Source organism: Alligator mississippiensis, chromosome 7 (assembly GCF_030867095.1).
Source record: "Alligator mississippiensis isolate rAllMis1 chromosome 7, rAllMis1, whole genome shotgun sequence".
NCBI lineage: Eukaryota > Metazoa > Chordata > Crocodylia > Alligatoridae > Alligator > Alligator mississippiensis.
Genome location: NC_081830.1, coordinates 84,173,913 through 84,197,533, shown reverse-complemented (window position 1 = coordinate 84,197,533; position 23,621 = coordinate 84,173,913). Strand labels below are relative to the sequence as shown.

At 48.5% G+C, this 23,621-nt stretch overlaps 1 long non-coding RNA gene across 12 annotated transcripts in view; it reads right to left on the bottom strand.

Moving 5' to 3' along the window:
• LOC132243314 (uncharacterized) overlaps positions 1-23,621 on the bottom strand; it is a 61,708-nt gene that overhangs the window by 25,265 nt on the left and 12,822 nt on the right. For 4 of the 12 annotated variants that reach the window (XR_009463543.1, XR_009463545.1, XR_009463548.1 and 1 more), the window contains exons 3-7: positions 21,504-21,650; positions 20,084-20,244; positions 18,713-18,900; positions 5,962-6,150; positions 2,781-2,874 (exon numbers count right to left, since the gene is read on the bottom strand). This is a non-coding gene — a long non-coding RNA (uncharacterized LOC132243314). Of the gene's footprint in view, positions 1-2,780; positions 2,875-5,961; positions 6,151-14,623; positions 17,816-18,315; positions 18,580-18,712; positions 18,901-20,083; positions 20,245-21,503; positions 21,651-23,621 lie in introns of those variants that run through there. The other 8 variants (XR_009463540.1, XR_009463539.1, XR_009463541.1 and 5 more) reach the window with 5 other exon arrangements.

The following is a 23,621-nucleotide window of genomic DNA, read 5'->3' as shown; positions in this document are numbered from 1 at the left end:
TGCCATGGCAGGGGGTCGGACTTGATGATCTGCTCAGGTCCCTTGTGACCCGACCTACTATGAAACTATGAAAGTATGATGCCTTTCTACAGACACGAGCAGGACAGTGAAGACCTCCTACCTCCCCAATCCCCATCAGGCAGGGCTGAGTTGGGATCATGTCATTTTGTGGGGTTTCTATTTGGAGCTTGGGAGAGAACTGGGAATACAACAGTAACTGCTTATTAAGAGATTAATTTAATATTACAATTAAGCAATGTCCTCCAATCCAGTGGAGCTGTCACATGAGATAGTCTGATTTATTAATATTACTACTACTACTTTTCATAGAGAAGACTTTGGAATCATTTGCAAAAATTAAATTTCTTCTCAGCTGCACTGTGTTTATAGCTAACCTGTACGTGAAACGATACATTTTTATTAAGAGATTACTTTATTAACACCATCGGGAATTCCTCACTCCAGCAGGACACAGAGTGATGACACCGTCAACACCCAGACTGCAAGAGTTGCATTTCAGCACTGGAAAACCTTGATTGCCTGAACATATTCTGAGGATGTAAGTGCATTGTCTAAAACCTACTGAACTATAACAAAGACTAATTATCCCACAACACTTCATTTGCATTATAAATCTTATACAACACCAGTATGTAACTTAGGTTTTGAAAAATAGGTACGTAACAGTCAAGTGATAATTAGAAAGCAACTGTGGCTTCAGTAACTAACCTCTTTAATGATCATTATTATGGTACTTTAGATACATAGCAAGAGCATCAAACTCATCCAGCCCCATGGAAACAGCCTGTGCAGTGCCCATGGTGCAGAACCCAGTCCAAGCACAGCACACAGCAACACTGGCCCCAGGGCTTGCTGTGCACGGGGCACACGGGGCTGGCATGGGGCCTACGATGCCCATGGCATACACACTGGGCCCAGGGCTGAAGGTAGCACAGGGCATTGGTCCAGGGTGCTGCCTGCAGCCCATGTTCAGGACCCGCTGTGCCACTGCAGCCCTGGGTCTAGTCAGCACTCCACGGGCAGCGCACGCCCCCTGCAAGCCCAGCATACCGCCGCACAGCGAGTCTTGGAGCCCACATATGCATGCGGCACCCTGCTGGACCACCCGTGTGCAAGCTCTGGCATGGCCCCATCCGCACCGGTCCCAGAGGCAGCGAGACACCACGTGCAACGTGTCCCTGACCACTGTGTGTGCCATGTGCAACCCCGTGCATGGGGTTGGTCCGGTAACCCATGGACCAGATTATCTAGTTCCACAGGCCTGATCCTGCCTGCGAAACATGTGTTTGACACCCTGTCTTACAGCATGTGATATATAAGTACTATTCACAGGTCAGCTCATCCTGTTGGAGAGCCCCACATCTAAACAGCCCAAATTCCATGCATTTATAGCAGAGTTATACCACATCCCTTGCTCTTTTATCCTTGTCCTTGTTCTCCGTCTCATTTGTTGCTATGATCATTGTAAAGAAAACCATTCTTTCTGGTACATATCACAAGATAGGTTTATATATGTGGCTTTAGACACAGACACTTGCAATGAAATCATTTTGATCACTTATTTTAAAATATGAATCCTTAAAAAGGAATCAGACACTGAGATCCACTTGTTCCCCACTCCATTTAAATGGTTTCTATTGCAGGGAAGTTAAGAGCACACAATGGAGTGACTGCGTCATTGCTGTCCTCTCGCTGGGCACAAGAGGGAAGCAAGCAGAGAAGGGGAAAAATGGTTTTCAAGGAGTAGCTCTTGACCTGTGCTGCCCACTCCTCCTTTAGCTTTGAAGTTCTCAGATCGAGAGAGTGCAGGAAGAAGCAGCAATCTGTACCTACAGCTAAAGCCTGTTTTGGGCAAACTGCAAATAGACTGAAACACAGGGACAGTCTACCCTAACTTCTCTGCGCAGAGGCCAAACTGCTGCAGTGGCTTCAATCCCAGAATCATAGTAAGGGCCGGTCAAAAGTAGGTATTTCCTTTCCAGATGAAATTCTGAAATTCCAGAACCAGTGCATGGCCTGCAGTCCTCAAGCCCCTGCCCCAGGGCAGGGCCCATGTTGGGTGTCAGGCACCCCAGCACAACCTGCCGGTGTTTGGTGGGATGTTCACAGGAACCATTTTTTGCAAAACAGTTCAATTGAGACAAAACAGCATTTTCCAAAAAACCCCAACCTGGTTTCAGCAAAGAATGCACCTCTTATCCTAATAGCTAGGTTAGACATATGCCACAAGCTCCCAGCTACACACCAAACCGGAACTCAGTGCACAGAGAGGATTAAGCACATGGGATAAAGCTACACTTTGGCCGAGGACCAGAACAAATGTTTCAGGAACAATCCAGGGGTGTGCTTCTGCCCCAGTCACTTTGTGACATGTTCATAAGCTTCTCGCACCAGAAATACTATCAAAACCATGAGGAATTTGGGGGATATGATTTTCTGCAACAGTTATTATTACAAATATTGAATGAAGGACCAAAGGTGAATTCATTCCAGTCAGCGGGCATTACATAGCAAGCAAAAACATCAAATACAGTCATAACTTCTGCTGGGTAGCAAAACCTGTACTGTCTTTAATACCAGCAGTCATACTGACATGTGGCACACTTATAAGAAAGAAGAACAAGGCAAAGTAGCAGCAGAAATCGGTTTGGTTAGATACGGGGCTCTTGTATATGAAGAATCAGCAAGCCAAGTAGTGGCATTATATAGTGCATTCAGATAGCAACCACTATAATAAAGATTACAAAAGAGATACTTACTGAAGAGACTTCACTTTCTCCAACAGCAACACCTCACCAAATTCATGCTGACGCTCCTTTTCTCCTTGCTCCAGATTTCAAGGGGGTGCCAGGGCTGACAGAGGAATAAATGGGAAGTTGATTAGGGTGGAGGATGTTACGTTTGTGGCTCTGGGATGCCTAAGCAGGGTGGCAGGCAGACTCACCCCAAGTTTGGATCAAAATTAAAAAGGAGAACTACTCTTACAGAGTTGTGATTACTTACTATGGTGCAAAACCTAACACTCATCCTAAATTCCTTCAATGCCCGTTTAAAATCTGTGGCAATATTTACAAAATATTGTGGGGTATGTGACTATAAAAGGGCTCCCTGTCTATCAGGGCCTGGTAGGGGATATTATCTTGTCCTCAGGGTATGTGTCCTGGCAATCCAGGTTCTCTGAGAACACAATGCATCTCTTGCAGTCCACAGGCCATAGGTATTCTTACTCTAAATCAAGGATAGGCAACCCCCAGCACGCATGCCAGTTAATGGTATGTGGAGATATTTTCCTTGGCATGCCAGGACACATGCTAAGGAAAATGCTAAAAACAACAACAACAAATTAGTTGCTGCTCCAGGCTGTCTGGAGCAGCCACAGGTCCCAGTGCCATGGCAGGCTCTGGGGACAGGGCGAAGAGAGCACAGGCAGGGACGTGGTGTGCCTTCTGCTGATTCCGCCCTCAGTGCCTGTGGCTTTGTTTGTGAAGCTTTGTGAAACACTCAGCACCACCACAGACGTGGCAGCAGAGTCAGCACAATGCAAGCGGTGTCTCTGCGTCCTGGCCTGGGTTCTTGTGACCCTGTCCCTGATGCCTGCTGGGGAGAAAGGGGAGGGTGTGACGTGGCCTGCAGGAGGATGCTGCCAGGAGGATACAGGGGCGAGGAGGTAGTGAGGAGCGGGCAGTGCCAGGGGGATGCAGGCACCCCCCCCCATCTGTGCCCCCTCCCCTGTGCATATATGAGCATGGGGCTCTGGGGCAGCCCATAGCTCAGTAGCCCATTGGTGCTGGTGCTGATTACTGTACTTTGCAAACAGTTTAATGCTGCATATTACTCAGTTTATTTTGTCAAGACAGTCAACTGCCCCAAGACAGACACAGTTGCACAAGCACCCATGTCGTGAGTTTTGCCTGTCAGCAGCTAGAGGTGCAGGGCCCCAGAGCCCCCCTGCACCTACCTCCTTGACAGCTGGCAGGCGTCGTGGCCACAGCAGGGGCCACCATCCCTGCAGCTTTCACCCTGCTGTGCCTTAACACACACAGCGTCACCCATGTCACGAGTTTTGCTTGTTTGCAGCTTGAGGTGCAGTTTCCCCCAAGCTCCTACACCTATCTCCTTGAAACTTAGCAGGCTTTGTGGCCTCACCAGGGGCTACCATCCCTGCAGTTATCACCCCACTGTGGCTCAACACACACATGACATGAGTTTTGCTTTCACGAATTTGGGGTGCAGTTTCCCCCAAAACCCTGTACCTGTCTCCTTGAAACTTGACAGGTTTCGTGCTCTCAGCAGAGGCAATGACCCCTGCAAGTTTCATCCAAATTGGACAAAACCCAACAAAGTTATAGATATTTCATTGATTCCCCATTATACCCTGTGGCCGAATCTCCAAATCGGCTCCAAAGCTTCAGAGCCAATTTAGCCAAATCAAAGTTTGAAACCAATTCGGAGCTCCAAATTGAATCGCTGGCATCCAAATTGGCTGAATCTGAACTCGAATTGAATAGTTTCCTATTCGCACAGACCTACTGACCAGGCTTCACGAGTTTGCGACAGACCCATCTCAAGAGGACTGGATCGGGATATACTGGAAATTAAACATGCTCATTTCATTCCCAGGCCTGCTTCTAGCAAAGGCTGCGCTGCTGAAGCACATGATATTACTGACACCCACAACACTGATTTTGGATGCATCTTAAGCTTACCCTCGAGGGGGTCCAGAGGAGGCCACTCGTATGGTTACGGGTTTACAGGCCAAGCCCTATAAGAAGAGACGGAGGGACCTGGACCTCTTCAGCCTCCACAAGAGAAGGCTGAGAGGTGATCTTGTGGCCGCCTACAAATTCATTAAGGGGCACAGCAAGGAACCAGAGATGGTCTGTTCACCAGGGCACCTCCTGGGGTAACAAGGAGCAATAGTCACAAACTGAGAGAGACCATATTTAGGCTAGCTATCAGGAAAAACTTCTTCATGGTAAGGGTGGCCAAAACTTGGAACGGGCTCCCAAGGGAGGTGGTGCTCTCCCCTACCTTGGGGTCTTTCAGAGAAGGTTGGGTAGGCATCTGGCAGGGGTCATCTGACCCCAGCACTCTTTCCTACCCAGGTAGGGGGTCAGACTCTATGATCTGTTGAAGTCCTTTCTTGCCCTAAAAATCTATGAATCATCTATGTTTCAATGCTCTATTGAAAGTGGGAGCTTTCCTGAATGAGGCCATCTGTGAGAAACTTTAAAAATGAGGATAAGAGGCCCAGTAACACAACTGGCATCCTGCGCTGATGCTGCTTACTAAGGCACTACCTGCGGCGGGCAGGAGAAGCATATACACGAGGAGAGAGACTGCACTTCCTTGGATATCTCACGGCAGGAGCATATCACAGCGGACACCTGTACCTTTGGAATCGGATACCCCAGCAGCACTGTGTCCTTCACACTTCCCCTGGGGATTATAATTAAAACAATGCTCCCATAGCGCTGGATCTCATGAATCTCAGCATTTGTGTAGGGCAGTTTCTTGCAATATTATACAGCAACCACTGGGAGTTTAACCCCCCCCCCCCCTTATGATTGTCACAATTCACAATATTTTATGTCCTTTTCTGATTTTAAATTAAAGCTCATGAGAAGTTTTATGTCTTGCAAAACTCGGGGCAAGTGTGTGAGCCCCTCTGCTCCAGGATCCCAAAACAATAGGTGCAACAACCTCTGGCCTGCCAACTCCCCATCAGTCTCTCTCAAGCCAGGCACACCCTAGGAGTCTCCGCTGCAAGGGAAGATTAGAGCAGGCAGAGGTGTGGCAGTTGGAGAATGAAAATCTTCTTTATCAGCAGCTGCATTGCAAACTTAATTGAGCACGTGCTACATAGCTGTATTGCAATGCCAGCAGTTAGTCTTTCACTATCTCTGAGCCCCTCATCTAATCCTGCAGAACTCTACTTACGTGCTTTGCAGCCATGCCACATGCCTGTGATTGCCCTCTCTTCTCGCCAATGCCTTTTCTCCCTCTCAATCATCTTGCATGTCACTATGAATATGGTTCATACAGTCACAGAGAAGTAAGGCTGGAAGGCACTGTGAGAGGTCATATAGTCCACCTCCTTGTCCGTGGTAGGGGTTCTTGTTTTCTCTTCTATTGTTAAAAGAAAACGTTTCTGTTACCAAGCACAAATTATCTTTGTTATATTTTGCTGAGAGATCGCAGCACAAGGCTGTTCACACTGCACAGGCCAAGATCTCATTTTAAGTTAAATGCTATCAGCTGTCTTCCCTCAGTGTAAGTCTGCAGAAGAGTTAGGCAGTAAGCTCCTTCAAACTTTGGCTGCAGTTCCTTCAACATCTTTGCCAGACTGAACACTCTGTCTGCAGTCAATAAAAATGAAACATGATGTGGCATCCCAGCCTGCAGATCTCCTAATTCAGCAGCTCCTTAAAAATTAGTGTTGGAACTTGTACTGTTTCTACAAATTGTGTTAACTGTTAGGCTTTCTCTTTGAAACTTATCCCCATCTCATCTAAGTACCATATACACGAATGCCCAGCACATAGTGGTAGTTGTGGTCTCTGTACCTGCCATGAATAGGTCCAAAATAGACTGAATCATGTTTGTAGCAGGACACTAAGGTGCCTGCTACTACGAGAGCCAGGAAGGCTCATCAGGTGCGGGTTGCCAGGGCAACAGGAGGCCGCAAATGACCCACACCTGCCAGCGATCAGCTGGCTATAAGGGGCAAGGCCTGGCTCTTAGGAAGGGGAGAGAGAGCTGAGACGAGAGGCAGTTCCCTGCCAGCAGCCAGAGGGGCAGGAGCTCCTGGAGTTAGGATGCGAGGAGAAGCCTAACGGCAAGTACAGCTTGACCAGAGTGGAGCAATGTTGTTATAGCCAGAGGGCATATGTTTGAGTTATAGCCAGGAGGCTCGAGTTTGTGTTGTTATGTATTACACTGAGTTTGTGTTGATGTTACACCGGTGGTTTGGGTGAGGCTATAAGGGGATGGAGGAGGCCTCATAGGGGACTCACGGTAGAGTGAGGACCCCAGCCCCAGTGAGGGCACGGAGTTCGGTGGTACAGACCCCAGCTCCAAAGAAGAGCCCGGTAAGAAGGGCAGCCCTGCAGCGGGAAGAGCCCGGTGAGAAGGGCAGCGTATAGAGAAGGCCCGCAAGGCCTAGAGACGCCGGACACGCGGAGCAGGAGAACTGTGGCCAAGTGGAGGAGAGGTAGTCTCCCTACAAAAACAGATATCATCAAAGTCACGGCGGGCGAGAATAGGAGGGTGCAAGTCCGAAACTTGGCACAGTAGAGGAGGCGGCAAGGGCTAGCATGGTGACCCTGCCGTCTCTCCTGTTACAATGTTGTCTTCATCATACATTGAGTTGGGCTCTGGAGCAAGGTTCATGCTCCTGGGGTGGCTGTAACACCCTCTGATGTTCACACAACCCTCACCTCACCCTAGATGTAGGGTGCCCTCCCCTCCTCATTTGCCTGCCATGCCTTAAAATATTTGTTTGATCAAAAGACAGCCTGCCTGAGGATTCTACAGTGAGCCCCAGTTTTTCTAGCAACCAGCAGGGCTCACCCAGACCCTGCTGGTCTAAGTTCTGCCCCTCTTAGTCTAAGTCAATCCTTTTGACTTGCCTGTGCCCCCAAAGGGCACCTGTAGCCTTAAGGGCTTTTAGTTTTCCAACCACCTCTTATGCCACACTCATGCCTCACAGATGTACTGTGCAATTGCTCCCTTATCAGGGCCTCAGCCTTCTCAGCCTCTGTCCCTTTTCTTTTGCTGGGCCTTCTAACTCCAGCCCACTATGCTGAACTGGACTTCTGGGTTCCAGCCCATCTCTTTTACTTGAATCCTGGGCCCACTGCCCTTGGTGTCAGTTCTTCTTGGACACTCCTGGCCCAGACCTTGTCCTGCTCCAGGTAATAAGCCTCCTTTGCCTCTGTCTCTCTGGGACCCTGGCCCTATCTCCACTCAGCTCAGGGCACTGAGCCTACCTTGGCTTGGTCTGTCTGGGCCCCTGGCCCTGGTCTCCACCCTGCTCTGAATGCTGAGCCTCCTTTGGCTCTCTCTGACTGGGTCTCCTTGCCCTGCTTGGCTACCGCCCAAGCTAGGCTACCATCTTCTTTTGCTGCCATTTACTTTTGGGCCAAAGCCCACTCCATGTCCTGGGTCACTAGCCCCTGGTGGGCTCAAGACACCTGCATGCCCAGAGGCACTACTGGGACCGGCACCAACCCCTGATTGTCCCAAACCCAAAGCACCAGAATAAACTGTAACAAAGGAATAGGCACACTGGCTAGAACATAAACTAAACGCATGCTGAGTCCAAACATCAACAGCACTTACAGTCAGAGCAGATATACCTCCCCTCGCCCTGGGTTATATACCCCGATAGCAAGTCTTCAGCACCTTACTAGCATTCCTAGGGGATTCCAGGAGTCAGCCGAGCCCCTCCCACCAATTCATGGACAGGAGCTTCCCACTCTGCAGCTTCCTGGGCCAGTCCCCCTGACCTAGCCCAGGCCCTAAGCTTATACACTGCCTAAGCCCTGACCCAGGTGGGGCTGCAGTTGAGCAGAGGTTTCTGGTTGAAGTCTGAAGGCTGGCTGTCATGGCAGCTTATGACTGCTGCTCTAGCAGCCACCCTGCTGCACAAGCTAGGCTCTGCCATCCTGGCCTATTTCCTTAGCTGGCCTATTCCTGGCCTATTCCCTGCAGCCACCTCCCCTCAGACAGGATTCTCCTAACTGGCCGCAGGTGGACCCTTTCACCCTAATGGGCAGCTCCCTGCCTAGGCAGCACTGTTTCTTTGCTGCCTTCCTTTTACGGCTAACCCCTATTCAAGGCCCTATCTTTTTCTCATTAAAGTAACAGGAACCCGAGGTTCCCTGTTACAGGCTCATCTTTAGTCTGTAGATAACAACCAAAAAGTGAGAGCAGAGCATTGAAGTTTGGATGGTGCAACCATTAACGTGAGTCGTGATGGGCATATCTGTCCTGCACGCTACTCCAAAGCAAAAAACATTGAAAAATAATGAGACAACAAAGCAGCTGGAATGAAACAAAGAGATTTGAAAGTATTTTCTCAAGCAAATATGATCACTTTGCCCGTGTCTATTACATATTTATATTTATTTGTCCTTCTGAAACTATAAAACATGAAGTCACACTAGTCGGGAATGATATAAGTGCAGCTATGCCTATGTTTTATTATGAGTATTTCCCATGCTTCTGGGCTTTACTGGTTGTGCCCTTTCTGCTACATGTGTCAGGGTATTTTTAAGCCTCCCTCAGAACAGCTGGGTGTTGGCTACAGCCAAGGCTGAGAAATTTGACTGGGCTGTGCCACTGCTTCTGCTAGGACCAAAGCCAGACGGTCCTGACTAGAGGCTCTTGCCCCTCCACTCAGGGTCAGACCGATCACCATATTTAGGGCCAGGAAGAAATTTTATCATATGGTCAGATATGTAAGGGCAGTGTGGGGTTTGCCTTTCTCTGTGGTGGGGGGCATGGCCCTTGACCCAGGATCTCCTAAGCATATATTAACACTTCACAGAAGCAGGAGACTGGTTGCTGTGGTTCCCCTGCTTTACCTATGGCAGGTTTGGGTGTTGTGCCTTGTGTTGTGCCAGGGTTGGTGGTAGTCTTGTGTAGCGTTTAGATCACGGTTTGTATGGGATGGTTTGGATAGGAATAATCCAGGCAGACAGTTGGACCAGATGACCTCTAGAGGTCCCTTCCATCCTGACTTCCCTATGATTCTATGAATACGATTTGAATCGGTTCAAACAAACCAAAACTCATATATGTGCAACCGTCAAAAGGTTCTTCTTCTCTGAAAGATGGGAAAACAGAAGCGGTAATGATTTCCAATTCAAACCTTTTAACTTTCAATCCTGCAGTATATTTTGATATTGTATCCTTTTCATCCTGGTAAAAAATGAAAACTCAAATATTTTCTTCAAAAACTAAAATATTTTCAAGGTTTTGGCATCAGTCACTGTGACGGAGACAGCTACAACCGATCTTTACCTGCCTGCCTGGGGCAGGGTAGGTTAGCGGTGCAGTACAAGTAAAGATGCAAACCAGTTGCAAACTGGCCAGCTTTGTCATTCATTTCATCCCTGCCCTTATAAACCCGTACTGAGTGCTGAGAACCTAGACTCCTGATGCCCTGCTTGCAACACTCAAGTCTTTGGCAAACAGTAAAACAAAAAACTCCATACATACATCCACCAACACTGTGCTAATGAAATACATGCTTCAAGAGGACATGGCATCTAATGACTTCTTGTGCCCCTAAGGATCCAGCTTCACAAAGGAACATGGTATGGAGCTAGACAAGTGAGCACTCGTGGAGGATTTCCTCGGGGCATGAAGAAGGGTGAGGCATAGAGGCACAAACTGTCATAATGTTCAAGCACAATCAGCAATCACCCTCCACGAGTTGCAGCCAGTTAACAATAGCGAGCTGAGTGAAGTAACAACTCAATACAACAACTCGTGAAATCTTTTGTACGACTTAAGACCTCTGGCTGATATCATTGTATTATAAACTGTATTTGTTTCCAGCCACCTCCCTTGCTCAGGCTTCTGACACACCTCCAGGGCTAGGGTGAAGAGCAAGTCATTCAATTTTACAGGTAGTCTGTTACCTTGGAAACAGTTTAGGGGGAAAAAGAAAACTCCAGCCCAGGAAAACCAAAACTGGTTTGCCAAAAGGTGGAGCTTGAGGAGTGGAAAGCTGCCAAACACCTACCGAGATTTTGGTGGCAGGGCCATAGATAAATTGCTTCTCAGAGCCACACAAGGAGTTTTGGACAGCACTTAAGAGGTCTTGGACAAGAGAGGGGAAGTGATGGGCAGGAGTTGAACCCTGAGAGCAGGTAAGGTCAGGGGAGACAAAAAGTGAATGGTATATAAGGGGTCAAAAGGAGAGAGGTGACCAGACCCACAATAACGCTGCTACCACCACTGGCACCCCACCTAAATTCTGGACCCAGGGAAATCACTCTCTCATGTATAATGTGCACTCCAATATTCACTACCTGATTTTTGGAGGGGAGGTATGGGTTATATGTAAGAAAGCATGGTACTTATCCTATAGAAATCTGTTTCAGATTCAAAACATCGCTATATGTGAAACCTCTGCTCTGCTCTTTACAGAAAGATTATTTGCGTGCGTCTTTGCACAGACCAAGTCACAAGAGTATGTTTCCATGTTTCCTTTTAACAATCAGGAATGTTCCCAGATCATTACTATGTCAGCATTATACACATCGTGTTTGTGCTGTGCAATGGTAACAATCAACCTTTGGGCTACTGTTTTCTTGCATATTTTTTATTTTAAGGCTCTGAGCAGTTCTTTAGGACTAAAAACATTCAAGCCTTTCCTCTTTGTCTCTCATTTCCTAGCTGTTTAAAAAAAAAAAAGTGTGCTTCGTTGCACAAATGGCACTGCCCAAAATCATCTATGTTTCCAGGGGTTTCAATCAATCAGCTGGCGGAAGATTTACTTCTCTGTGAAGAAGGCAGCAAAGAACCACAGCACCTATTGCATTTCAGACGGTGCACAATGGCAGTCTTTAGGCATCACTGATGCTATGAATTTCAAATCATCTGTTACCCTAACCTGTCTCCAAATGAGACTTTCAAGGAACATCTGGGTTCTGTCCATTGACCCCTGTGCTCCCTGGCTCTTCTCCTAACACCCTGCAGTCCAAGGTTCACATGCATGTGGCACCCGCCTTGTTAACGTTTTCCCAAGACAGGCTAGAGAACACACACATCTCTACTGTGCAATTTAAGTTCCAGCAGGGACCTGGCTGTATTTCATGTGATCAAGAAGACTCCAAATAACATTTCTTCAGGATCGTCAGACGAAACTGGGAAATGGCTTCTGCAGCTGTGTTACCCCAGCCTCGCCATGAGACAGAGATGATGAAATAACCATCGTTAGGGAGCTGGTCAAACACCTGAGATCCCCCTTAGAGTTGGGACCTCAGAAAATGATGGGATTCCTCAGAAGTGCTTGTGGAAAAATAATAGGCTAATTCATCTGTTGCAAAGGACTGCAATTATTGCTATATAATTATTGCAGCTATTCTATTACAATTCAGAAAGACCACAAGAGGTCTGAATGTTTTTGACATTATGAACTCCTGCTTGAAACGTCTAGGTTTACCTGGTCCATCATGTGCAGGTGCCTGTGCACCTGACAGTGCTTATCACTGCCTTATCTGATCCGTATTTATTTTCAAGGCTGTAGCAAAAAGAACCCCTGTGTCTCCAGGACTCCCACCCACCTCAAATTAGAAACCGAGGAAGGACTTACATTTTCAATCCGAAGAACTGGAACCTGTGAAATAACAGCCAACTGAAAACTGAGCAATGGAAGAGAAGGTGCAAGGCTTCCTTCCCTACATGCCTTGCTCCTGCATTGCTGCTGATTCTGTTAGTAGGGAACCTATTATAAGAAACTCCTGGATTTAACATGTCTCATCATGACACTTTGTTCCAGTTGCTTAAACTTTACAGCAAACTTTCACCACTCAGATGAAGTTTCCTGTGCCAGATGTTTTGGCAGCTGTCCCCAACCCCACACAAATTCCTCCAAGCACAGCCAAGTTAATAGTCTCTGAAAATCTGTTTGCATAGTAATGCCAACTCTGGTGAACAAGTTGCGAGACTCCCAATTTCCAACTCAAATGAAGTCTGGCTCATTATCTCTGGATAGAGTGATCAGATCTCAGGGTTTTTTCTTCTCGCGTGTGTAGAACAGCACTGTGCCAGTAAGTCTGTGGAGGGGAATGGGTGGGGGAGAGAGGGAAGAGGTGGGGGGCAGATTGAGGCCCCCCACAGTAAGGGAAGGAGTGGAGCAGGGGCTGGGGTGAATGGGGCCACAGGGCCAGAGCATGTTGTGAGACAGAGCCACGGGCAGCTCATCCAGGGGCACTGGGCGGGGCACAGCTCCCTGCTGCTGCACGCACCCTGGGGATGCATATGGGGGACACATGGCCCCCTGATTTGTGCTTAGGGCAGAGTCGGGCTGCCCACTGCGTGCTTGGGGCTCTGAGCCCTGCTGCCTTTGTCCTGGGAGTTGCATGCTGGCTGTGTCATGTGTCCCCTGCCTGCTCAGTGGCATTGCACAGCTGACCAAAGTTGCATAGAGGGGGAGGATCACCTCTCTGGACCAGCTTGAGATGCACCTTTGGATGCACGACAAAGTCTGGCTGGCCTTGCTGGCTGCGGTCTGGCATTGGCGACTCATGTTCATCTTGGAGTCAATAAAGACTCCAAGATCCCTTTCCGCCTCTGTGCTTTCAAGAGGGGAGCTCCCCAGCCTGTATGTGTGCTGTGGATTCCTTCTCCCCAGGTGCAGCACCCTGCATTTGTCTACGTTGAACCCCATCCTATTCTTGTCTGCCCACTTTTGTAGTCGGTCTAAATCTAGTTGCAGCCTCTCTCTCCCTTCAAGTGTGTCCACCTCGCCCCACATCTTAGTGTCATCAGCAAACTTGGACAGCGTGCTTTCCACCCCCTCGTCCAAGTCACTGATGAAGATGTTGAACAGTGCGGGCTCGAGGACCTAGCCCTGGGGTACCCCACTGCTCACATCTCGCCAGGTTGAGTACAACCCGTCCACCACTACTCTCTGGGTGCGCCCCATCAGCCAATTTTTTACCCATCCAACTGTGCAGGCATAAATGCTGCAGTCACTGAATTTATTGATGAGGATTCATAGATTCATATTAATCTATATGGGATGAGAGACAGTGTCAAAGGCCTTCTTAAAGTCTAGAAAGACTACGTCCACAGTGACACCATCATCTAAGGCTTTAGTTACTTGGTCGTAAAAGGCAATCAGGTTGGTCAGGCAGGACCTGCCTTTGGTGAACTCATGCTGATTGCCCCTGAGCATGATCTTCCCTGCAGGCCACCACAGATGTGTTCGTGGATGATCCTCTCCAAGAGCTTCCTGAGCACCGAGGTGAGGCTTATAGGCCTATAATTACTTGGTCCTCCTGCCTCCCCTTCTTAAAAATAGGGACCACATTAGCCAGTTTCCAATCCCCTGGCACCTGGCCAGATGACCACGAATGCTCATACATCATCCTCCCCTAATCAGGGTTTAGTGAGCAGCTGAATGCACTGCTGCTTTTCTGCCATTGATTCAATGATGCAATCCTAGGATAACCGTTCAGATGCACATATTGATGTTACAGGACGAACTGTTAATACTCCCTGTCCTGTGAGTCTTTTTAGGATTTATCCTGGGACCCAATCTAGCTTAGTGCATCTCCAAGGTACAGCTAAATTCAATAGGGTCCGCCATTTTTTGACTGAACTAACCTTCCTGTGACTTCTGTATAGTTCACACTTAGATCAATCCAGCTAAGGAACAAAGTGTAAGATCTGCATGTAGGTGAACTAAGTTAGATTGAGTGGCCATTTTTAATGTGCTTTAACCTCCCCCTAAGCTCCCCAAATATCTGTACGTACCCAAGTTTCCATTTTTGTCCAGAAAATGGTTTGAGTTGAACGTTTGCTCAGGATCCAAAAGAATAGTTTGTATTTGGTAAAACAATTGTTCCCTCCAAAGAAGTAGGAGTGGTCTCAGTTTTATTTCATAATTCTGTCCTTTGGATGGGTCAATAAAGGCCGCATTTTGAATCATAATGTATTGAAATAAACAGTGTACCTTCACACGTAGAGCTGTTGGAAAGTCTTCATCTGAAACATTTGCTTGCACTAAATAAGGGCTTGCTCTGAAATCACCAACTTTTCCGAAGATTCATGTTTTTAGTTATTCCTTTCTCTCCCTCTTTTTTCCTTCTTTTCTGCCACTGGATTCAGTAAAATGAATAAGGTCCAGGGCAGTGATTCTCAACTAGGGTTGCCACTCCAGGGCAACTAGGGACACTCTAGGGTGCCACAAGATGCATCTAAGGATGCTGTGAAATATTAACACTGTTAGACAGGTGTACCAGGGGGCAGGGAATGAGAGAGAGCCCTGAAACTTAGCCATGAAAGCAAACCCACACCCCAGGTTACTGTGGGAACTAACAGGCTGGAGGGAGGAGGCGGTAAAGAGACAGAGCACTATAGTTACCCCAGTGAAGTGGAACATATTTCCTATTGTTGTGCAAGTTGAGGCAGTCTGATTTTATGTAATTACCCAGAGGAGGGGGAGGGAGAGACTGGAAAAGGGGTGAGGAGGTCCCTGCAAGAGCCAGGGTGGGGCTTGGATACAAAGGGAGAATGCAACAGAGCGTGGAGGAATATGGAGGAAAAGGGCTCGACAAGGCTCAGTTGGGCAACAAAGCCAGAGAGAGCAATAAGCAGGCTCCCTTCTCAGTTAACATCTACTAGGAATTATATCACATGGTCAGCACTTGGAAGGAGGTGAACTTTGTGCAAGATGAACTCCAGACTAGGAAGGGAGTGCGGAGTGGCACCCATCCTGTAACAGTGTGCAAACACCTACACATAATTCACATTTAAAACAGGAATCCACAGTATCAAAAACATGTTGACCTCTCGTAATCTGAGTTCTTAGCAAAAGAAGAATCATGCTATTATTTTTCTGTAGTCACAAAACTGATGAGAGTAAGCGCTGACATTTTCCAAGGGATGCATTGAATCTAAAGAGGTGCGAGGATTCAGCCGCGATGTTGGTGGCCGGGCCTGCAGCTAGGCTCCTGTAGGGCAGCCAGGAGGTCAGCTGGGCAGGGATGCAGATTACCAAAGTGTCAGGTCAGGGTCTGGATCAGTGGAGTGGAGATCTGAAAGATGAAATCTGGGGTGCCAGCCGAGGTCAGAAGCCGTGAGAATCAGAGGTGGGGGCAGAGTCCCAGGGAAGATCCAAAAGAAGGGTCAGGAAAACCAAAACTGAGTCAGAAGCAAGGAGAACCAGAGATAGCTGTGAATGAGCAGCTTCCCGGAGCAGACTGAGGGCCTTGTTACACCTTATGCTTTGAGCCACACAAATGTTGGTCGGTGTTGGTGCTAGTTTGGAGTCTGGCGCAATCACACCCTTAGTCTAGAAACCTTCTCTGACTCTCCCCCACCTGCACAGGTGTGACTTGCCATTAGAGGCCTGGTGAACAGGGGCAGGACTCAGAGAAGCTGAGTAAGCCAAGACAGACTTCTATCCCTTCTCTGCAGGTGGGGATGTAAGAGATCCTGGGATACTGGAGGACTTCAACATGGATGGCACATCTGTGGGGAATGGCCATACCTTAATGGAGCAGGGGCTGAGTAGTGCGTGTCAGAGATAATTCTGCCCTAGAGTGGCATCACTTTGAGCAGCATAGCGAGTGCTTAGCCACTTTAAGGTATTAATGCGTGGACAATCCAGGGGCTAAGAGCTTTAGGAACCACCCAAAATTACCCTGCAACAAGGCCCCGAGGCTATTGTTAAGGCATGCCAGTTTGAGGCTGCAGGTGTGCTTCAAAGGACTGAGCAGTGATCTCAGCAGGCAATCCAGCCAGAGAATGGGCAGTTGCATTAGCCAGGGATCAAGGTCAGGTGTGGAAGCTCAAGAGCTTGGCTGGGTTGGGCCTGACAGGCCAGAGGCCCTGACCTGAGGGGTGCCGGGGGTCCAAAGAGGTTGACAACCATTGGTCTTGGATTTTACTTAATAACTTCCTTAGTTCTGTTTTGAAAAATTCTCCAATCTTTCTCCAAAAATTCTCTGGCAGGACCAGAGTTTAAAGAGTTTCCTTGTCTTTGGTCTTTCTGGAACTTTGAAAAATTTGGAAAAGTTTTGAAATGCTCCAAACTAGTGATGGGAAAAATCAAAAGAAAGATAAATGAAGAACAAAAAGGGGGAGAGGAAAAACAATTCCTACACAATTCATTTTACCACAGTCTCTGAAGAAAAGCAAAAAAGGAGACACACATCACTAGGAGCAGATCAGAACACACTGGGCGCATCTACACATGCGCTTTCCCACACAGCACCCTATTCTACTGCGCATTAAAGCATCACATCAAAACAGTGCTAATATGTGGATACACAGTAGACTAAAAAGGCATTGCTAAAAAGGCATTTGGTTTTGCTACTGCACATTAGGGCAGCCAAACACATCTTTATGTAGAACCTCATAACAGAGGTCCTAAATACACAGTAGCAAAAGCACTTTAATGAATGTGTAGGCGTGCCCACTGGGAATTAGCGGGGGTATTTTCTACTGGCACTCCCAAACTTCCCACTGGCACAGGCCAAAATGCAGAACTGTTAACACTTATAATGTCCAACCTTCAAAGACAATGACTCTTGCTGGGTTGTGTCACTGTTTGCAGGATAAGGACATTCATTCCCTCATTTAAAAAAACCCACTTCAGTGCATCCTTATGCAGGAGAACATTTAAGCCTATGTCTATCTAGCCTTAAACACATACCTAAGGGATGAAAGAGCTGCATCACTCTCAAAGGATACTGATACAAGGCATCACAATGCAACTATGATGTCTGCTTGATTCTGTATTGATACAAGTATAGCAAACAGATTCCAACTTTGACCCTAACCTTATTCTGGGTCAAAATCAGGGTGATTGAGCTAACTCGTATTGCTAGAGGTAACATTTAGATCATTACAGCTGTTGCATGCTACCAATCAACTGCTACCCCTCCTCTTTTGCAACCATTAAAATATATGAGTGTTCATATCCTAAGTAGAAATCAGGGTAGATTTGCACCCTACAGACTAACTAAATCAGAGATTCATAAGCTTTTGAAATTAGTGTCTGGCTTCATGAGATGCTGTGCAGAGACTGCAGGAAGCAGAGCTTCTAAACAGAAAGCAGCGATTACAACAGCAAAGGTAGAGTTGGGAGAGGAGAAAGGAGGAGGTAGGTGGGTGGGGGAGAGAAAAACACAGCAGTTAACTGATTTCAATTGAACTCCAGTATTCTTATGTTAAGCATGCTTTTACCATATTTTCTCATGTATAGCATGCGCCTTTCCCTCCAAAATCAGACCCACAACATTAGGGTACGTGTTTTAAGCAGGAAGCTGTTTTCTTTGTTGGAAAAGCACCAAAATGGAGACCCTGGATATGCCACAAAGCTTCTAAGATGAGTGTCAAGACAGTGGAGTCCTGTGTTAATCCTCTCCAGCAATAGCTATTGACTGAGCACTGGAGCTTGTGTCTGAAGTAGCAAGTGAGCTGCTGGTAGTATCTCGATGAGGTTTGTGAAACACCGCTTCATTTATAGGATCTTATTAAAACAAACAACAAACAACTACTTGCAGGCTTGCCACTGCCCTTGCAAGGGTGTTAGGACCTTACCTGGTGTGACCGAGTTAAATCCTCCTGAAAGCACAGAGTGTCCAGGAAGACTGTCCGGGCAGGCAGCTGGCACCAGAAGCTTGCTGGTGCCGCATTTCCTGGACTAGGTCACAGTCAGCCGTGACTGTGATTTTTTTTTTTTTCTAAATTCTGGCTTTCCAAAACAAGATGTGTGTTTTATTCAGGGGTGTGTGTATGGAAGAAGACACAGTATGCTCTTCAGTGAGTAGGGATACTCTTCTGAATCAGGGCCTCAGTGAGAAACTAAAAAAAAAATGAATTTAAGAAAGACATCACAGTACATTTGGGAGTGAATTGATGCCGCTTCCTAGTACAATACACGTTTTCTAATATTAGAGGGAAGAGGAGCATATCCAAGCAGCTCATGGCTCTGTACCTTTTGAATTGGAAATCCCAGCAGATCTGTGTTCCTCCGACTTGTCCCAGGAAGTCCAATTAAGACAATTCTGCTGTAACGCAGCATCTCGTGAATCACAGCATTTGTGTAGGGCAGTTTCTTGCAATCTTCATAGCAGATTACATGGAAGGGACTCAGCACAGTATCCAACTCCTACTGGACTTCCTCTGAGAAGAAATATTCAGGTTGAAATATATCCTGGATTCTGCACTTTGTATATTTATCACTTGCCACTTTCAGTTCCCTTTGATTTGTTTTAGTGTTAACAATAAAATACATAAAGAAAAGAAATCTTTGTTTATAAAATTAAGAAAACAAGTTAGAGCAATCTAGTCCATCTCCTTTACTAATGCTTTCTTTCCTTCAGGGTGACCATCCCATCCCTAATAGGGCAGGACAGTCCCACAATGGGAACCTCAAGTCCCAATCCTGGCCTGCACGACTGGGACAGCATTTGTTCCAGATTTGCAGAGTCTACAGGGATCAGGAAATGGCAGGGTTCCCCTTGCAGGCGGGCAGCGTTCCAGCCTGCAAGTGGCTGCTGGGAGCAGGAGGCACCATAAGCATGTGTGTGCCCGCACACATTGCACATGGCTGGCAACACAGCCAGGCAGTGTGGAGAGCAGCTACCTGCAAGTAAGTCTGCGCATGGAGCGGGTATAGGCGGTGAGACAGGAGACAAACTGAGGCCCCAAAAATGAGGGAGGGAGTGGGGCAGGGTGCTCTGTCCAGCCAAGGCAGTGCATGGGACTGGGGCAGGCAGCAGTACGGAGCTGCAGGCGGCAGGTGCCCCCCCCCAGATTTGTATGTGGGGCAGGGCTGGATGCACGCTCTTCACTGTGGACTCGGGGCTCCCTGCCCTGCTACCGCAAGCCCAGGGGCCCCACACTGGCCGCACCACCATGGCGAGGCACCCCCTGCCCACCCAGCAGCAGCGGGGGCAGCGGTGGCATGAAGCTGTACCCCCTGTTGCTGCTGGGCAGGCAGGGGGTGCACAGCTGGCGTGGGGCTGCCAAGGGAAAGGCAGCAGAGTGGGGAGCCCTGATCCTGCAGCAGGCAGCCCACATCCGGCCCCCACTTTGCTTGGCTCTCCAGCTGTGGTGGCGGCAGCGGGGCAGAAAGGTGGGCAAGTGTCCTGCCTTCTAGGCCTGTGCAAGTCGGCAGCGATCTGATCCAGCTTCGGATCCGGCCGCTTCGGATGGCCGCGATCCGATCCGGAGCTCCCGACTGGGTTTCTGCCTCGATCTGGCCATATAATTTAATGGCTGTAAATTATAACATTAACAGCCAAACTTTTCAGTGATCTTCCTCTTTCTCCATTTCAAATAATAAAAAAGCTGTTTTCCTCACATAATAGTAGAAACTGTTTCCAAATGCAATTATATCATCAGTGGCTCCAATTAGCCGGTGGAAGTTTTCATCCTCTATGGAGAAGCGACATCCAAAAGCCACAGCAGAGATCACATGCATGACAGCACGGCCCAGGGGCAGGGGGGGGTCCAGAGATCTTCCTGCAAACAGTGATTAACATTGGCTATTAATGCTTTTTGTTATGACTTCTCCCTATAGTGAGGAAGAAAAGATTAAATCTTACAGACGTTTCCCTCACAGCCACCTAGATTACTGGAAGGAAACTACAAGTCTACAAAAGAAAAAAACCCCCAGAAATAACCAAATTTCAGCCACGCGAAGGGCCGTTTGCTCAGCGAAGGGTAGGAGGAGGAAAAGGAGCAATAACACCCTGTTCTTATACAGTCTTCATCAACAGATCTATGTCCGAGAAAACCAGGGGAAGGAAGCCTGAGCTGAGGTAGCTGTGGTCTCCTCTCCAGAAGCCATCAATAGCCTAATCATTAATAAGGCAACACATCGCATCTGTCTTTTTTCCCCGCCTACAAGCCTTCTACCAGAACAACTACACAGTTGTGGCTCTGAATATCGACACGTCCCATGCATTACACACACAATCTGGCCAACCTTCCTGCTCTCTTATGAAAAGAGGTTCAAAAGCATCCCTGGAAAATCAAGCACTCTTTTGAAGAAGTGCACTGTGAACTGGGCGCAGCACACCCCTTCCTGCCCACTGCTTTCATTGCCCATGCTGGTTATGCAGCCAGAACTTCATTGCTCTTTTCCCCACCTTGTCTTGGCACTTCTTAAGGAGATCCCTTATATGTTTTGTTCAATAAAGGCTATCTTTCTAACAACCAGCTGGGTCCTCACTCCCTATTTAGCTGTGATACCCCATTGTGCCCTCTCCCCCTGCTCCACGGCCCATGGAAAGTAAAAATGCAGACCCACAAGCATGCCCTCCCCCCCAGCCCCTGACTGAACCTGACTGAACTCATGTTTAGGAGAGAAAGGAAAAAAGAAAATACTCATTCTATTTATCTACTGCAGGGTAAAGGCTGCTGTCAGATATTGGCTAGGAGCTCCTATATTTGTCACAGAGCAGCATAGGATTTCCAAAAAATAAATACACAAGGTTAGGGACCACAGAGCCTCAGTTCTAGGTTTCAAAGCCTGAGGTTTTATAAGCAGCTCTTCTGCAAGAAAATCCTCAAGTAGACATCAAAATACTGGCTCTAGCATATTAAATGCTCGGCTCTGCCCATTGTCTCGCATTTCATTCCACGTAATCTATGAAGAACCCCAGAACTCGGGATGGTCCATTGTGGAGCAGGAGGAGCGCTGCTCTCACTGGCCCACAGCCTGGTGCACATGGGGGGGAATGTGAGAGGAGTCAAAAAACACCTTGGCAGGGACGAACCTTTCATGCTGTCCAAGTGCTCCACCACGTGGCAGGCCTCCTCCTGTATTCGGTGCTCCTTCCCCGTTCCCAGTTTCTGCAGGATCACGATTTATGAATCAAAAACGTCTCTGCTGCTTCCAGGCTCGACCATTGAGAACATAATACCTGTGGCCATGAAGAACAACATGCATGTCACACTAATATCCCTGCAAGGCTAAATCCTGCACACAACAAGCGTTACAACAACTATATCTTTTTCTGTCATAAGGAATTAGTCCACAAAGGACAGGCTGCATTGAATTCACTTAACTTCAATCTTCCTTTGATACAGAGAAGACACAGGCAGAAATCACGCCAGAGAAATCCCCCATTAAGGAGGTTTTATCTCTTTAAAGCAGGGGTCTAAAACCTCCGGGCAGTTGGGGTTACTCACCACTAGTACCTGGATTTCTGCCTGCGCTGTCCCGGCAGACTGGTGTGTCTGATCACAGGGCTGCTGAATCTCCTTGGGCAGGAGCTGGTAGTCACAGGGAGCACAGCCCCCCGGCACCTGACTTGCTACAGACCAGAAGTACAAAGCATGGGGGCAACTCGCAATGTTGGTGCCCCGGGCAGAGAGGCTGTTGAGTGCTGTAGAACGGGGGAGCCAAGACCACCCGATGCTGCTGGTGCCCCGCGCGCCCTGCCCCAGCTACACTGCGCTCCTGGCATGAAGAAGCCCCTCTCCTCCGGACCCCCGGCTCCTCCCAACCTGCAGCAGCTCTTTTACAGCTGGGCTTTGTCAGAGCGGAGGGATGCTCTGGGTGGCTCTGGGCACAATGTACATCCACAGAATAATGGTGCCCAGGCAAGTGCCCCCAGCTTTCACAACATGGCCTCCACAGAGCTCACCCTCGCCTGCTGCTGCCATGCACCCCCTCGGCAAGGCAGGCTGGCGAGCCCCAGAGCCTCTCATGTTCTGCCCTCCCACACCTCCTCCTTGCTCTGCTGAAGGGGCAGGGGATGGGGGAGGACGCAGGCCTCACACTGCCAGGAGGACCCTGGGGGCTGAGGGAGGACATGAGAGCAGGACGTGCCAGCAACAGGGAAGGGTTGGGGGACATGACTTATGAGGAAAGACTGAGAGAACTGGACTTATTAAGCCTAGAGAAGAGGGAACAGAGGGGTCTTAATAGCAGCCTTGAACTACCTGAAGGGAGGTTCGAAGGAGGATGGAGCTGAACTGTTCTCAGTGGGGGCAGATGAGAGAACAAGGAGCAAGGGGTTCAAGTTGCAGCAAGAGAAGTTTAGGTTAGATAATAGGAAAAATTCTCACTAGGAGAGTGGTAAAACACTGGAACAGGTTACCCAGAGGCGGTGGCATCTCTATATTGGAGGTTTTGAAGACCTGCGTAGACAAAGCCTTGGCTGGGATGGTCTAGTTGGGACTGGTCCTGCTCTGAGCAGGGGTTGGACTAGATGGGGCCTCCTGAGCTCCCTCCCAACCTCATTTTCTGTGATTCTAAGGCAGGGAACATGTGGGCAGGAAAGGAGGAGGCTGGGAAAAGTAGGTGAACAGAGGGAAAAGTGGTGCAGAAGAAGGCAGCACTGCCAACTCTTCCATCACTATTCTCATGGTCCGGGGGACGGCGGGCAGGGTTTTACTTCAGGAGGAAAAGCCTCTATCTTGCACATTTCCCCTCCCTCAAACTGAGATGAGGCCCGCAAGGTGGCTGCCACCATCCATGGGCCTGAGTCCAAGTGGCTGCCCTTAGCAAAGCTGGCCACGGGGAGACTGAGGCCGTGCCCAAAAAGAAAACGATTGCCCCTCCGTGGTTCAGGGACTAGGCAGGACGCTGCTCAGACATGGACTGCGAAGGGCTCCACAGACCCACTCAGGGGAGAGAAGGGTCCCGGGAGACCGAGGGTGTGAAGCAGGGGCGAGCAGCATGTGTGCAGAGGCCAGCAATGGAGACGTGGGAGACAGGATGCAAGTTCCCATCCAAGGGGCGAGGAAGGCTGCGCTGAGCAGCCGGGGGAAGTTTGCGTGGGGAGTTCTCAAAGCTGATCACGAGTCGCGGCGCTGGGCTCCTGCAGGAGGAGCTCTCGGCACACGGAGGCACCTCCATTGCTGTGAGCTGCAGAGCTGGACTGGCA